The following is a 14,214-nucleotide window of genomic DNA, read 5'->3' as shown; positions in this document are numbered from 1 at the left end:
GCCAGTGGTGAGCGTGACACAGCTCTTGCGGCGGATCCTTACGGGGGCAAGAGACTCCAGGAATTGGCCTCGGTTTCCATCTACTCCCCTCCAGCGAGTGGAGAGGCCTAGCTCTAGGGGTCGGCCCTTGTCTGCAACTGTTCCTGCAGCTCTTGGGAGGTCCGTAGCTCCAGGGTCTGCCCCGCCTCCAGCTGTACCCTGGCCTCCAGCCAGACTGGGAAAGGGCGGAAGTTGGAGTCAGCCCTGAGCTCCAGCTGTCACCCCTCGATCCCCCAGATTCAGGGTTGCCATGGTGGTGTTGCTCCGATCTCACACAGAGGCTGTCAGCGTAAAAAGAAGCCGGGTCTTGCTGTCTCGCCCAGGCTGCACTACAGGGGCTATTCACAGGCAGCTAAATTGGCACCCCCCCCAGCGTGGCACCCAGGGGCAACTGCCCCCCCTACCTTTCCCCTCGCTACACCTCTGGGTCAGAACCCCATCCTGCACAATAACTCCCTCCCAGATGCGCACCTCCTACCTGCATCCCTCCTTGCCCAAAGTCAGAAGTCCCACTTGCATCCTAACCCTCCCAGACCCTACCCCTCATCCCCTGCTCCAACCATGGGCCTGTTTAGAGGAACTTGACAGTGATTAGATAATGCCCATTGAATTTAGAGATGAATGGGAGATGGGGCAATAGTCCGAAAGGCAAGTAAGGTCCAGAGGGGGTGTAATGCTTTTCAGGGGTACCCAGGGGTTGTGAGGCACCTTGCTGCCTTGAGGGTGAGGAAGCTTTATGCCTGCCATGGGTCATCCCCAACTTCAAATGACCAAGGACAACACAAGCACTCTCCTTTAGGCCTTGCAAGTCCCACTGTCATTCTATAAATCAGTGATAGACACTCTCCATTCCTGGAGCCATCTGGGCATCTCCTTGGAGCATGCAACCCCACTATTTACTGATCTGCTGTTTCCAAAGATGCGGTGCACCCCCTCTTACCAGTGTTAGTCCCAAATAATCACTCTGCTTAATTCATAGTCCATACATTTGTTTAGAGTGAAATCAAGGAGAATTTTATTTAACGAAGCATAGACACTCAAGTGTAGCAAGTGGAAGTATAGGAAATAAATGGCTAAACTAAAATAAAAAAATCATAACACATTCTAGAGCCTAGACTTAATTAAGAAGAAACTCATTATTCACGGTCAGTTTGCCTCCTAAGCAAAGGATTCAATCTGTTTCTTTGCACACTAAGATATACCAGATCACTTCCTTGTCTTTATTCATGAACGTGACACCGCTGTTTGTTTCTTCCTGTAGATTTCCTCACTTGTAGGTTTCACAATCTGTCAATTCATGCCTGAATGTACGCAACCAGGCAAACTGTGTGACATAAAATATGCAACTGGAAGGAGATAAATGTTAATTACCTTGGAAATGTGCCTTTCAGGAAGGAGGTATGTCAGCTGCTAGTGACATGCCTTAACTCCAAGACTTTAAGAATGATAATTTTTAGTCTAGACACAACTCCTTAAATATTATCTGTACATATATTTTGCAAAGATTAGGACCAGCAGTAGGCTTCTGGCTCTCTCACATGCTAACTAACCTTTGACAAACTATTAAAAAGATGTCTGCAAAACCCTATACACACCCTCTGCCAGTTGGCACCAACAGGTCCCTGGCAGTGTCCCCTGTAAGATGTGTGCTTGTGTAGCCACTCAGGATAGATTCAAATGCCGCTCAGCAGATTAGCAGAGCACCCACAATGAGGTTTTATTTGTACTGGTGGTATACATTTGCACATGCCTTGGTGCACATAAAATTATTCTGCACATGGATGGCAAAAAATCCACACAGGGATGGAAAAGATGAGAGGGAACATTGGTCCTGGGGGTCAGAGAAAGTTTTTTTTACAATCAGAGGAACTTAAGCAAGCTTGTACTGTGACTAGAAAGAGCCAGAAGAGAATGAGAGGATAAGGAGAAGAGTAAGGGAGAGGATGAGAGTGGGAACAAGGAAGATCAGGCATCAGGTGAGTGCTAGGTACCTGGGTCACATCCCTTGGGGTAACTGGGCAAACGAAGGGTTAGCTGAGGAGTGCAGATGAAAACGTCTGCCTCTGTGACTGGAGAAGAGGCAAGAGTTGTAGAAGAGGAAGAAAGAAAGACAGGCTAAGGGGAGGGGAGGGTGTCAGATTTTGTTCCCTTTTTAGAGGGTGCAAAATTTAGCTGCTACCCTGCCCCAGCTTCTCAACACAGGCACAAAACACTGCAGTCACTCCATTGTGCTAGCTGCACAATGCAGTGCAAGAGGAGGCTCCAGAGCATCTGAACTTAATTGACAAAAGTGGCCAGCCACAGAGGAGCAATGAAGGAAAAAAGAACCATTAAACCCCCCCAAATTAGAGCCTCACCTAAAACAGATATAGAGCTACTATGGTCAAAGGTCTTTGCCAGAGAATTTGCTATCAATCCAGTTTTCATTTTAATTGGTGTGGATAGATGTAAGAGATCTAGTCTCACTTTGTAAGTAATTGAGCAATGCATATCCCAGGCATTTGCATAGGAACTACTTTTACCTCCTCTCACTGTTAGGTTCAGTTGCAGGTCATAGGTTCTCCCCCAGCAGGACATTTTGGGTCACAAGGATTTCTCAGAGCTGCAGTTTCACATGCATACAGAGTCTCTTCTGAAGTTGCCTGTGTACAGACAATTATCAGACATTTCATACCCTTCCACAGACACTGTATGCCACCTTTATGTTGAATTATTTTCTGAGATACTGAAACTTTAACACCACCCAGTAAAAGGGGCTAGTTTTCTGGCTCTTATTTTTGGTATCAGCATAATTAGTATAATTGAGGGGAATGTGATGATACTGGACTTTAGCAGGACTGTCTTGACCATATAGGACTGGTGAATTAGGCGTTCACTTTGGGCACCAAGCTTTAAATGGAAGTGATTTTTTTCTCTATTTATAAATACATTAATATGTTATCTCTTCTAACAAAAGTATCAAATATTGTACTTATAAAATGGTGCAGCACTGCCATGTCAAAAGTTGAGTTATATGGTATCTATTTCAGATTGTGGGGCATGGCTGTGTATGTAAATATAGTTAAAAATGTGTCGCAGCATAGCTTCAAAAGAGTGCCGCCTGGTGTTCAGTCATCTGCCTAATCTGGCAGTTCAGTCATTCTCAGGCTATGTCTACATTACTGGAAAAACTCCACCCCGTCCAGGGAATATGTCTGCTTTTCTGCTTTATTTTTGGCGGAAGAGCAGACGCGATCTTTCAGAAGACCTGTCTTCCTCCTTCCATGAGGAAAAAGGGCTCTTCTGAAAGAGGAGGCTTTTCCGAAATTTGGCCTGGTGTAGACAGGCCAAATTTCAGAAAAGCCTCTTCCGAAAAAGCTATCGGAAAAAGGTATACAAAACGTGGAGCACAATTTGCGTATCTTTTTCTGATAGATCATTGTAGTATAGACATAGCCTCAGTAGCCCAGTGTTGGCCAGTCATGCAGTTGAGTCAAGCAGTTGCTCATGACTTAGTGAAGGGTGTTCAGCAACCTGCAACAGCTGTTCTGCCGCGTTACGAGCCAGGATCTTGAAGATTACTTTGAAATAAGATTATTTTGAAATAAGCTATTCCAGAATGGTGATTCCGAAGTAGTTTATTTCGAAATAGCACGTCTATACTGCAAGGAAGCCTCAAAATAAGTCCGAGGCAGGCTTCCCTAATATAGACATGCCATCTCAATTTAGAGCCCCACGAGGCACTGGGGAGGAATAGAATGGCCCTGTTGAGGGGCTATTTTAAAATAGCAGCGTCTACACACACCTTATTTCAAAATAGCTATTTTGGATCTGTATTCCTTGTAGAATGAGGTTGACAGATTTTGGAATAAGCCGTCCGTTATTTCAAAATTATTTCAAAATAACAGAATGGCTGTGTAGACACTTGCATTGTTATTTTGAAATAATGCTAGTTATCTCGAAATAACAGTGTAGTGTAAACGCACCCTATTACTGTTAAAGTAATGGTAAAACCCTGCAAAAGGGTGAAAGCTCAAAAGCAGACTTCTTTCAGGGTCAAGGAATAAAGATTTTTATAGCTTCCCAAAAATAAGTTCCTTTGGAAAGAACACAGTTTCAACTTGAAATGCAACTGTTTATAGCACTGACCAAAAACACTGTGTACCACTAAAAATGGTTAAAGTGTCAGCTACTGGGTGGTTTACCTTATACAGTATAATTGTGTTAGGATCAATAAAAAGTAGAAAAAACAATAAAATATTTATTTTACATTGTTCATTTCAAATACAAAGGAAATAAGGGTAAAATTTCATTCTAGACTTCTCATGTTTTTTTTTATATTGAATAGGGGAGGAGTGCCAAATCATAGTTTGTCTTTAGCACAGATGACCATAATTAATGGGTGACTTTTAGCTAAGGCGCTTCTTATAAATTATCTATTAAGCAGGATACTCCTGATCCTATTCTTGATTATCCATGTGGCTTGGAAAAGTCATTAGCCCAGATTTTTAAAAAGTATCTAATTTTGGGTGCCAAACTTCTGAGACATAAAAGCTGTTTTTAAGAGATACTGATAGCTATTGAGATATCAATAGCTTCAAACGCAGTCAGTAGGAATTGCGAGTGCTTAGCACATATTAAAGTCAAACCTTATGAATCTAAATTGGATTCCCAAAATTGAAGGCCATTGTTTTGGGGCTTAAGATATGTGTGCTTTGATGTATCCATCGATAAATTGACTATAACACTGTATTGCCCATGCAGACATGTTATAAGGCTTAATCGAACTGTAATGTATAGGAATGGTTCTATACATGTGAAAATTATTATTATTGCCATTGCAGAAATACAAAACAAACAAACATCACTGCTACTCTGTAGCATGTATGCAGTGCTTTATATCTTCAAAGTGCAACATAAACATTACCTAATTAAAACATTTTACAATTGCTGAATTAGTTATGCAACTCTATAGCTTGATCCTAACACAGATTAATTTCTTTTGTGGTACACGGCAAATACTGATTTTGAGTACTGTAATCAAATTTAGGCCAAACATTATGTAAGTACATAAGCAATCCTAATCCTAATCCCTTTTCTGCTGTCTCACTTTCTCCATCCTGTCCTGCTGCGACACTAAAGTGACAGCTCTCCCATATTTGTTGATTTCCCTGGACATTTTAATTTTCCTATCCTAACTGATCACCTTTTCAGAAATCATGCCTGTTCAACTGATACTGGCATAATCAAATGAGGGATCCTTTTTTTCAATCAGGAGTAGCTTTCTGTCCTAGTGTATTGGCAGCTTAAACAGGGCAATGTCTTCTAATGAAGCTATTGCTATATTAGGACTTGATCCAATGAGATGTTAAGCCCCACCAGCAGAAGTGCTCATTGGCACAAACCCAGAAATCCTTGCACAGTTTTGATTCAGTACTTAGTCAGATTTCAGTTGACTTCAAATTCACTTAATCGATCTCCTGTTTATATCAATATAAGGACCATAAGATTTGTCCCATTGACATAATTGGAATTGATTTTACATGGAGCAATGGCTAGGAGGGGCTCAGTCCTGTGCAGGATTAGACACTACATACTGAATTTCAAATCAACAATATACCAATGAATACCTTTCCATGTGTCACTGCTGAGTACTTTGACATTTACCTGCTTTGTAAATGTCTCCTGTTATTCATTCAAAATATACATAGAAAGAGTAGTTTTATTTTTGTATAGCAACTTTTATACTTTTGGATTACATTTGAGCAACATTTGCTTTATAATAAAATGGAGAATTTAATGATGACTGATATGCATAAGGTATGAAGAAACATAAGACAGGAACTAATGAGCAGAGAGGAGTAAATGATTCACGATAAATAATGTATTCAATTAACCTAGCTTCTCTCTGTTCAGAAATGGTGCATAAACAGCATAGAATTTTCACAAATGGTAGTTATTTGAGCTTATTTGCCAAGATCCTTGTAGGATCTGGTCACATCCCATGGAAAGCAGTGGGAAGATTCTCATTAGCCTCAGTTGAAGTTGGTGTTGGACCACTGATGAATAATTGTAACTTTTGGCCAAGCAGTTTATTTGAGCTATTCAAAATATAAGTTGGACTGGTTACTTCAGATATATGATGTTTCTGTGCCCTACCTGCATAAACATAACTCCTACAAACACTTTCCTGATGAGAATACTCACGCTTACGAATTATGGAATGTGGAAGTAGTGTAAATATTCTTCAATGCTTGTTTAAAACTTTGCTGTTTTCTGCCCATCAATATTTTTGCTTGAAAATATTGGAACAGGAATACAAAAGGACCAGACACAGTTAACACAAATGTATGTTAAAAATCATGCAAATACTTTTCTGTGGTATTCACATATCTCTAGAAGCTGTGTTGCCTTGCATAAATAGCCCCTTGAATCACAATGTAGAGGATCATCTTGTCTCATGCTAACTGAGCAAGCAGAGCCACAAAATACAAGATGAAGGATTAAACAGTGACACTATTACATGTATCTAAGGATAATGAAGACAAATCAATTTAATTTAATAATAAAACCTTCTGAATAAATAATTCTCAAATATTTTGCTTTTGGATTTTATACTTATTTGTAAAACACTTAGCACTCAATACAGACAAGATCTCTCCCACGTAGAGCTTAAAAACGAAGGCACCCGTTTAGGAAAACATACCTAATTCAGGATAGCATTTGAAGATAAGCTTATGTCCCACTGACTTCAGCAGGGCTGCCATCCCCAAAAGGGGTGGATTAAGCATGTGCCTCAGTGCTGACATAAACACAGATACGAAATTGGGCCTAGATTTACAATTTACAACTGAAAAGATATTTAAGCCCCTTCATTTTGAGTTTAAAGGGATTTTTACTGAAACATGCCCAGGTTTTACAAACAGTATTCATTTTTTTTCTGATTTTCATCCTACCTTTGTATCATTCAAATATATAAAAATAACTTGTTTTATTAGGAAAATATGATACCTTACATGAGATATATGGGTTACGATAATACATCAGTCTGCAGTAGGGTTGCCAGCTTTCTAATTCCAACAAAGAGAACAACCTTGCCCCGCACACCGCTCTGCTCCATTTCTAGGGCACCATCCCTGTCTCACCCCTTCCAAGGCCCTGTCCCCGTTCACTCCATCCCCCCTCCCTCTGTTGCTTGCTCTCCATTACCATCTCTCACATACTCATTTTTGCAACAAGGCATAAGTGTTGTTTTGAGAGGTGAGATCCAGTTTTATTTCTTACAGGACACTAGCGTTGGCAGCAAAATAGTCAAAAAGGGTAATTTACAAAAAAAAAAATGAAATTTCACAAGTTTTCATGATTCTTTCCCTCCCCTCTTCCTATTTCACCTTCCCAGCTCCATATTTTTTGTTTTTTTACTTAAGTTACTGTAATTTTTATGTATGGAATTAGCACCATACATTATCACAGCTGCAGTGAGTCCATTAAAGGCCCACTCCTGAAGCCCAAATACAAATCTATGGAGCACAACTATAGACATGTACACCTATCTAGATACTTATACAAATAAATCTGTAGTAACTGACTCCCACACCTTCATGCAGATACATATGGGTTTTCATGTGTACACCTTTAGCTTCCTCTTTAAGTGCTAAGATCCAGCTAAGATCAGGGCTACCGGGGCGGGGAGTAGCCACTGGACATACACATAAAAAGAGTCTACTACAAAGAGTTTATAATCTAGACAAAAGTGGCTCTGAAGTGCATGTATATCTGAATCAACTGATAAATCTCATGCCCACAATGTACACATTTCAAGCTGTCATTTGGTAACTGTTTAAAGATCTGCAAAAACAGTGAAAAGTCCTGTTGCACCGAATAGACTAACAGATTTATTGGAGCATAAGCTTTCATGGGCAAAGACCCACTTCATCAGATGCATGTCAGTTTAAAGATCTGACACTAACATGGGAAGAAAACACAAATTTGTATCAGAATACATTGCAGAACAGATGGAAGTATTCAAAGTTTTAAAAAGCAAAAACAGGAGAAAGGATGAAGTTGAGTTCATGTGCTTCAAATGATGTGCTGCAATTATTAAATGTAAATATTTATAGGGCAATAGTTCTAAATCTACACCAGTAAACTGTTCATTCAAATGAAAAGTTGTATTTGAAGATTAGAGATACATTGTTTTCTTACACTCAGACATGGCATTGTGTTTTAAGTTCTGTTTTAGTTCTGCAGCCAACCACATTGATGAAAGGAATTCAAAGCATTAACCTACTGAATACTTTCCCCCCATCTCTCCATCCATCAAAACAAAACAAAACAAAACAAAACAAAACAACATTTACCCAGAAAAATTATGAATAGTTTTTTGCACAGATATTCAACTGTTTTTGCGACGGTGGTAATAAACACTGATACATTCTCAGGAAAAATTAAATAAAATAAAAACTGAAATGGAAGGATCCTAAAGATATTGAAAGGGGTTAGCAGCTGACACAATGAGAGAACAGATTATTTGCACACCTTGTTAGTGTCATGCTTTTTAAGGCTTTTCTGTTTTCTTGCATTGTGTTTATATTCTTAAGAATCGTAGCTACATCTACATTGGCAAGATTTTGCGCAAATACTTTTAACGCAAGAGTTTTTGTGCTAAAGTATTTGCGCAAGAGAGTGTCTACACTGGCATGTGCTTTTGCACAAGAGATGTGCTTTTGCACAAAAGCATCCGTCCCAGTGTAGACGCTCTCTTGCGCAAGAAAGCTCCAATGGCCATTTTAGTCATTGGGCTTTCTGGTGCAAGAAATTCATGTTGCCTGTCTACAGTGGCCTCTTGCGCAAGAACAGTTGCGTAAGAGGGCTTCTTCCTGAGCGGGAGCATCATAGTTCTTGCGCAAGAAGCACTGATTTCACACATTAGACTGTCAGTGTTCTTGCGCAAGAACTCCCCACCAGTGTAGACAGGCAGCATGTTTTTGCGCAAAAGCGGACGCTTTTGTGCAAAATCATGCCAATGTAGACACAGCCACAGAGTTCTCGATATGATGAACTAAGTAACCTTCTAAAGTAAGCTCAGTGCTTTCTGAGGTACATGGGAATTTTAGTTTGGTAAAGGAATGCACCAGTCACAATATGGATGATGCAATGGTTCATGAACTGTTACCCTTCAGTTGGATTTTGGACAGATGCCATATGAAAAAACCTGAAACTGATATAGTCAAAATGCCTTCTCTATCTTGTACATTTTTAATGATGTTCTTTCAGCTCCATTTGTAGTGCCAGTTGAATTAGTTTTTTTGAATATTGCCAGAAAGCTTCTCTTGGGTGACCTAGTTTGTATATGAGTTTAGATTGCATACAGCAACTGAGACACAAACTAAGTTAAAGATATTTATAATCTTTCCTTCTTTTTCTAACTTTATTTTCTTTATTATTTTTAGCAGAGTTGGTATGAGATTGGAGTTTGCTGCGGAACTGAAATAGAACTCAAAACACAATGTTCTCTCTGCCTTTAAGAAAACAGCATCTCTCTAATCCCCAAACACAACTTTTCACTTGAATGAACAGTTTACTCTTGTAGATTTAGAACTGTTAGCCTATAAATATTCACATTTGATAACTGGGCTTCTATCAGATTTTGAAAATATTTTTTAATAGAAACTTACAGAACAAACAAAAATTTGGGGTCAGGTTTCAAAAAATTCCATGGAGTTTTTGTTTTTTCCAATGAGACACCAACAATTTTGAAATGAAACAAAATTTTCTTTTAGAAGAAAAAACATTTTTTCATCAGAATAAAATGCACTATTTTCAATTGACTTTAATAAGAATAATTTTTATTGGTGAATGGGCTGTTTAGTTTCTACTTCCTTTCAGCTATTAGCTTCTCTGCAAAGAGATCAATAAAAGTACTAGAAGATATAATGGGATATGATGTAGACATCTGTGCATCGGAAATTTTAGAAGGTTCATATAATAGCCATCTCATGCTACAATCTTTTAGACATTACTGGCATGAGGTGGGTTACAACAATCAGTAATCTAGAGATTAACATTGTGTGTCCTGCTACCTGATTTTGGGACTACAAATTGAATCTCTGGAATTCAGCACCTTCTGGACCTGACCAGTGCCAAACCATGGGAGGTCAATATTGTCTAGCAGCATTACCAAGACTTCAGCTGCTTTCTGGGCACTTATAAGACATTTAGGGATACATTTATTAGAACTAAATGACAGCACAGAACACTGAAAGCCAGGACTGGTGGCTGTAAACAAACTTTATGGGAAACTTGGCTACACCCATATTAAGTGGACATCCAGCTAATTAAAATCATGCTGGACCATGGATGTTGCCAGCCCAGAGAGTGCCAGACTAGAGAGGCTCAACCTGTATTTGAATTTATAACACAGTTAAGAACATAAGAACAGCCATACTGGGTCCAGCCCAGTGTCCTGTCTGCTGACAGTGGCCAATACCAGATGCCCCAGAGGGAGGGAACACAACAGGTAACCCTCATATGATCCTTCCCCTGTCACCCACCTCCAGAGAAACAGAGGCTAGGGACATCCTGGCTAATAGCCATTGATGGACCTTACTTCCATGAACCCCGTTAAAGTCCTAGCCTTCACCACATCCTCTGTCAAGGAGTTCCACAGGTTGATTGTGCACCGAGTGAAGAAAAACTCCCTTTTGTTTGTTTTAAAGCTACTGCCTATTAATTTCATTTGGTGACCCCTAGTTCTTATGTTGTGGGAATAAGTAAATACCTTTTCCTTATTCACTTTTTCCATAAAAGTCATGATTTTAGACCTCTATCTTATCCCCCCTTAGTCTCCTCTTTTCTAAGATGAAAAGTCCAAGTCTTTTTAATCTCTCTTCATATGGGACTCGCTCCAAACCCCTAATCATTTCTCTAATACCACCTATGAACTGTGGATACAGTCCTGAAATCTTTATGTGAATAACTGAGTATCGACCGGCTGTCTGAAATGAAATCCTTAAGTAAAATGATTGTTTAAGTAAAGGGATCTTTTTTTTGCCTGTGTAATGAATTCATGATTTAATGTGCAGATTAGCAAATAGATGTGTTTCTTCTTTTCCCGTTGAAAGTTTTTACCTGAAAAGCACTATCAAAAGGGGAAAGCATTTTTATTATTTCATTTCATATGAGAAATGAAGTTGTATACAGGCAGTCCCCAGGTTACGTACAAGATAGGGACTGTAGGTTTGTTCTTAAGTTGAATTTGTATGTAAGTCGGAACTGGTACATATTGTAGGGGAAACTCTAGACAAACATTTCTCCAGAGCTCAGTTTTATTCTCCCACACCTCACTTCCCTCAGTCCTTTATTCTCAAGCTGAGGTGTCTGCTGAGAAAAGCCGCTCCGCATCTCCCTGGTCTGCTGGGGGGGGGGGGGGGGGGGTGGGCGCTAGCTTCGCGTCTCCCTGGTCTGCTGGGGGGAAGCAGCTAGTGCAGGGTTGCCTCACCCCGTTTGTAAGTAGGGATCCGATGTAAGTCGGATCCATGTAACCCGGGGACTGCCTGTACTGTGATTAAGATCATAAGAATGCAATTTACACTTTAGTTTGGCTATCAGGTTCATTTGCTCTCTCCTGCTGTAAATGTATATTAAGTTCCACAGTTCTAGTGTTGACTACCAACCTATTTAAATATTCACCAACAGATTGTCAAGATAGATTAATTCACAGCATCATGTCCCAGTCAAGCTACCAAATTGTCAGGGTTGTTCAAAGTACCAGTGCACTCTAAGATGGATGTCCTATACCAGGGCAGTAGTGCTGTTGGTATCATCCATCAGTGGAATATTCTGGTGTGAACTTTAGAGGAGAATAGTGCTGTGGTGGGTGAACTCTGCAGTGAAGTCCTTTGTAACCTGTAGCAGGACAGTCACCCCACCCTAGGATAAGAAGCATTAAAAAGAAACCCTGTGGGAGGGCTGTCCCAGGAGCCAATCAGAGGTGGGCTAGAATCAGCAAATCAGAGCTCAGCTAGGCCCTATAAGAAGGGCTCCTGGAAGAGAGGAGAGCACTCTCACGCTACCTCTGGAAGGAGATGGACCTAGTGGCCTACTAGTGAGATACCACAGACAGCAGTGCTGGGGAAAGACAGAGTGAACCAGGGAGCTCCAGCCTGAATAGTCCCAGGCTGAGGCCCAGTGACAAGCGTGTGGGGGATACTAGGGCTGCAGGGAGGTAGCCAGGACAGGCCAAGGTAGCAGTTTCATACCCTCTTGTCAATGATGAGTGACCATTTCAGACTGCAGCTTGCCCCAAGGAAGGGGATAGATGATAACTGGTGACTGCAGTGTGTCAAGGCAAGGTGGGTATAGAGGTTAGTGTTCCCAAAGGGGGAGGTCCCCAGAGTGTAGGGGCATTGCTGCAGGGCAGTAACCCGAGGGAAGGGCACCACAGTCTGGGAGGGACGCGGGTCCTGATACAAGTCAGTGGAAAACAGGCAACGACAGGTGAGACATTGGCTGGAAGAGAGTGATCTGGAGGCTAGTTTGAACTAATTCCTAAAGTAACCGGAATGAGGCACTGCAATGGTGAGTCACAAACCATTATAAAACCAAAAATCAAGCAAAGCACATTATAGGCAGCAGCATCACAGACTTGCATATACCATAGGGCTATGTCTACACTGGCAGCTTCTTGCGCAAGAACTGTTTTGCGGAAGAGTTCTTGCGCAAAAAGTCTTCCACAAGAGCGCGTCTACACTGGCATGTGCTTTTGCACTAGAGCGTCTATGGCAGTTGGATGCTCTCTTGCGCAAGAAAGCTCCGATGACCATTTTAGTCATAGGGGTTTCTTGCATAAGAAATTCATGTTGTCTGTCTACACTGCCCTTTTGCGCAACAGCTCTTGTGCAAGAGGGCTTTTCCCTCGTGGGGAGAGGAATAACTCTTCCGGAAGAAGCCCTGTTTTACAACGCTGTACTGTAAATTTACTTGCACAAGAATGCGCGTGCAGTGTAGATACCCAGCAAGTTTTTGCACAAGAACAGGTATTCTTGCGCAAGAAGCCAACAGTGTAGACGTAGCCTGGCAGTTATAAGACAGTCTTTGTCTACACTAGCAAGTTGTGTCAAGGAAAAGAATCTTGTGTTGACAAAACCGTGTGAGTGTTCACAGTGCAATGTGACTTTTGACAGGAAAAACAGTCATTTTTGTTGGCAAACTTCCAGCTCTATGAGGGACTTTTGTCTTTTCCCCTCCCTGTTTTGTCAACAAACATGGAGTATAGACATTTCAAAGGGGACGCCAAGTGTCTCCCCAGGTGGCTCTGCTCCCTCTCCTCCCCCTGTTTTTGAATTGCCTTGGGTCACCAAGTCTTCCTGAATTGTCAAAATGGATCCCCATCTGGAAAAGGTTAGGAACTGCTGGTCTAGATCTGTGTTTCTCAGCCTTTTTTTGCTCATGGCCCCTTTCTGAGCCTCGTTTACCTCTGTGGCCCTCCTCATAGCCGCTGTGAGTTGGAAAAAGAGGTACATCATTTACCTAATGTTCCGTTTTTTCCATGTGGCCCCCTAGAGGGAGGGCGAGGCCCCTGGGGAGCCATGTGGCCCATGATTGAGAACCACTGGTCTACATCATCCCTGACCGATGTCTATCTCACCTGCTCTTAAATATCTCCAGAGATGGAGATTCCACCACCTCCCTAGGCAATTTATTCCAGTGTTTAACCACCCTGACAGATAGGAAGTTTTTCCTAATGTCAGGGCCGGCTCGAGCCATTCCTGCGCCCTGGGCAGTGGGTGTGCAATGCATGCGTGGCCCCGCCCCCTGACGCGCTACACACCTTACAGCTGCCATAGGTGCCCCCCATAGATTGGCACCCCGGGCAGCTACCCGGCTAGCCCCCCCTTAATCCGGCCCTGGCTAATGTCTAACCGAAATCTCCCCTTGCTGCAATTTAAGCCCATTGCTTCTTGTCCTAAACCAGTCCCCTGAGGGCCAAATCAAAATTAATTTCACATACCACAAGCCACTCATGTTCAGATGGCAGTACTTTTGATCATGAACTGACGGAGTCCAGATTTGAACAAGTGATCTGGAGATTCTGTGGTTAAATGAATGCAAGTATTTCAGTCCAGAACTGTGGCCATCCAGATTGGAATTAAAATCTTTTATTGTAATGTATACGGAACAGTTCCTCACTCTGGT

The 14,214-nt window shown here is 41.5% G+C and overlaps 1 long non-coding RNA gene across 1 annotated transcript in view; it reads right to left on the bottom strand.

Annotated features, from left to right (window-relative positions):
* Positions 1–1,057: 1,057 nt before the first annotated feature.
* The window catches only part of LOC112543930 (uncharacterized), a 50,220-nt gene continuing 37,063 nt past the window's right edge, over positions 1,058–14,214 (bottom strand). Inside the window, exons 2-3 of the long non-coding RNA XR_003087225.2 lie at positions 2,562–2,681; positions 1,058–1,385 (exon numbers count right to left, since the gene is read on the bottom strand). This is a non-coding gene — a long non-coding RNA (uncharacterized LOC112543930). The remainder of the gene's footprint in view (positions 1,386–2,561; positions 2,682–14,214) is intronic.

This window comes from Pelodiscus sinensis, chromosome 10, assembly GCF_049634645.1.
Source record: "Pelodiscus sinensis isolate JC-2024 chromosome 10, ASM4963464v1, whole genome shotgun sequence".
Classification (NCBI taxonomy): Eukaryota; Metazoa; Chordata; order Testudines; family Trionychidae; genus Pelodiscus; species Pelodiscus sinensis.
Note: the sequence above shows the minus strand (reverse complement) of the source record. Positions and strands in the feature narration are given on the sequence as shown.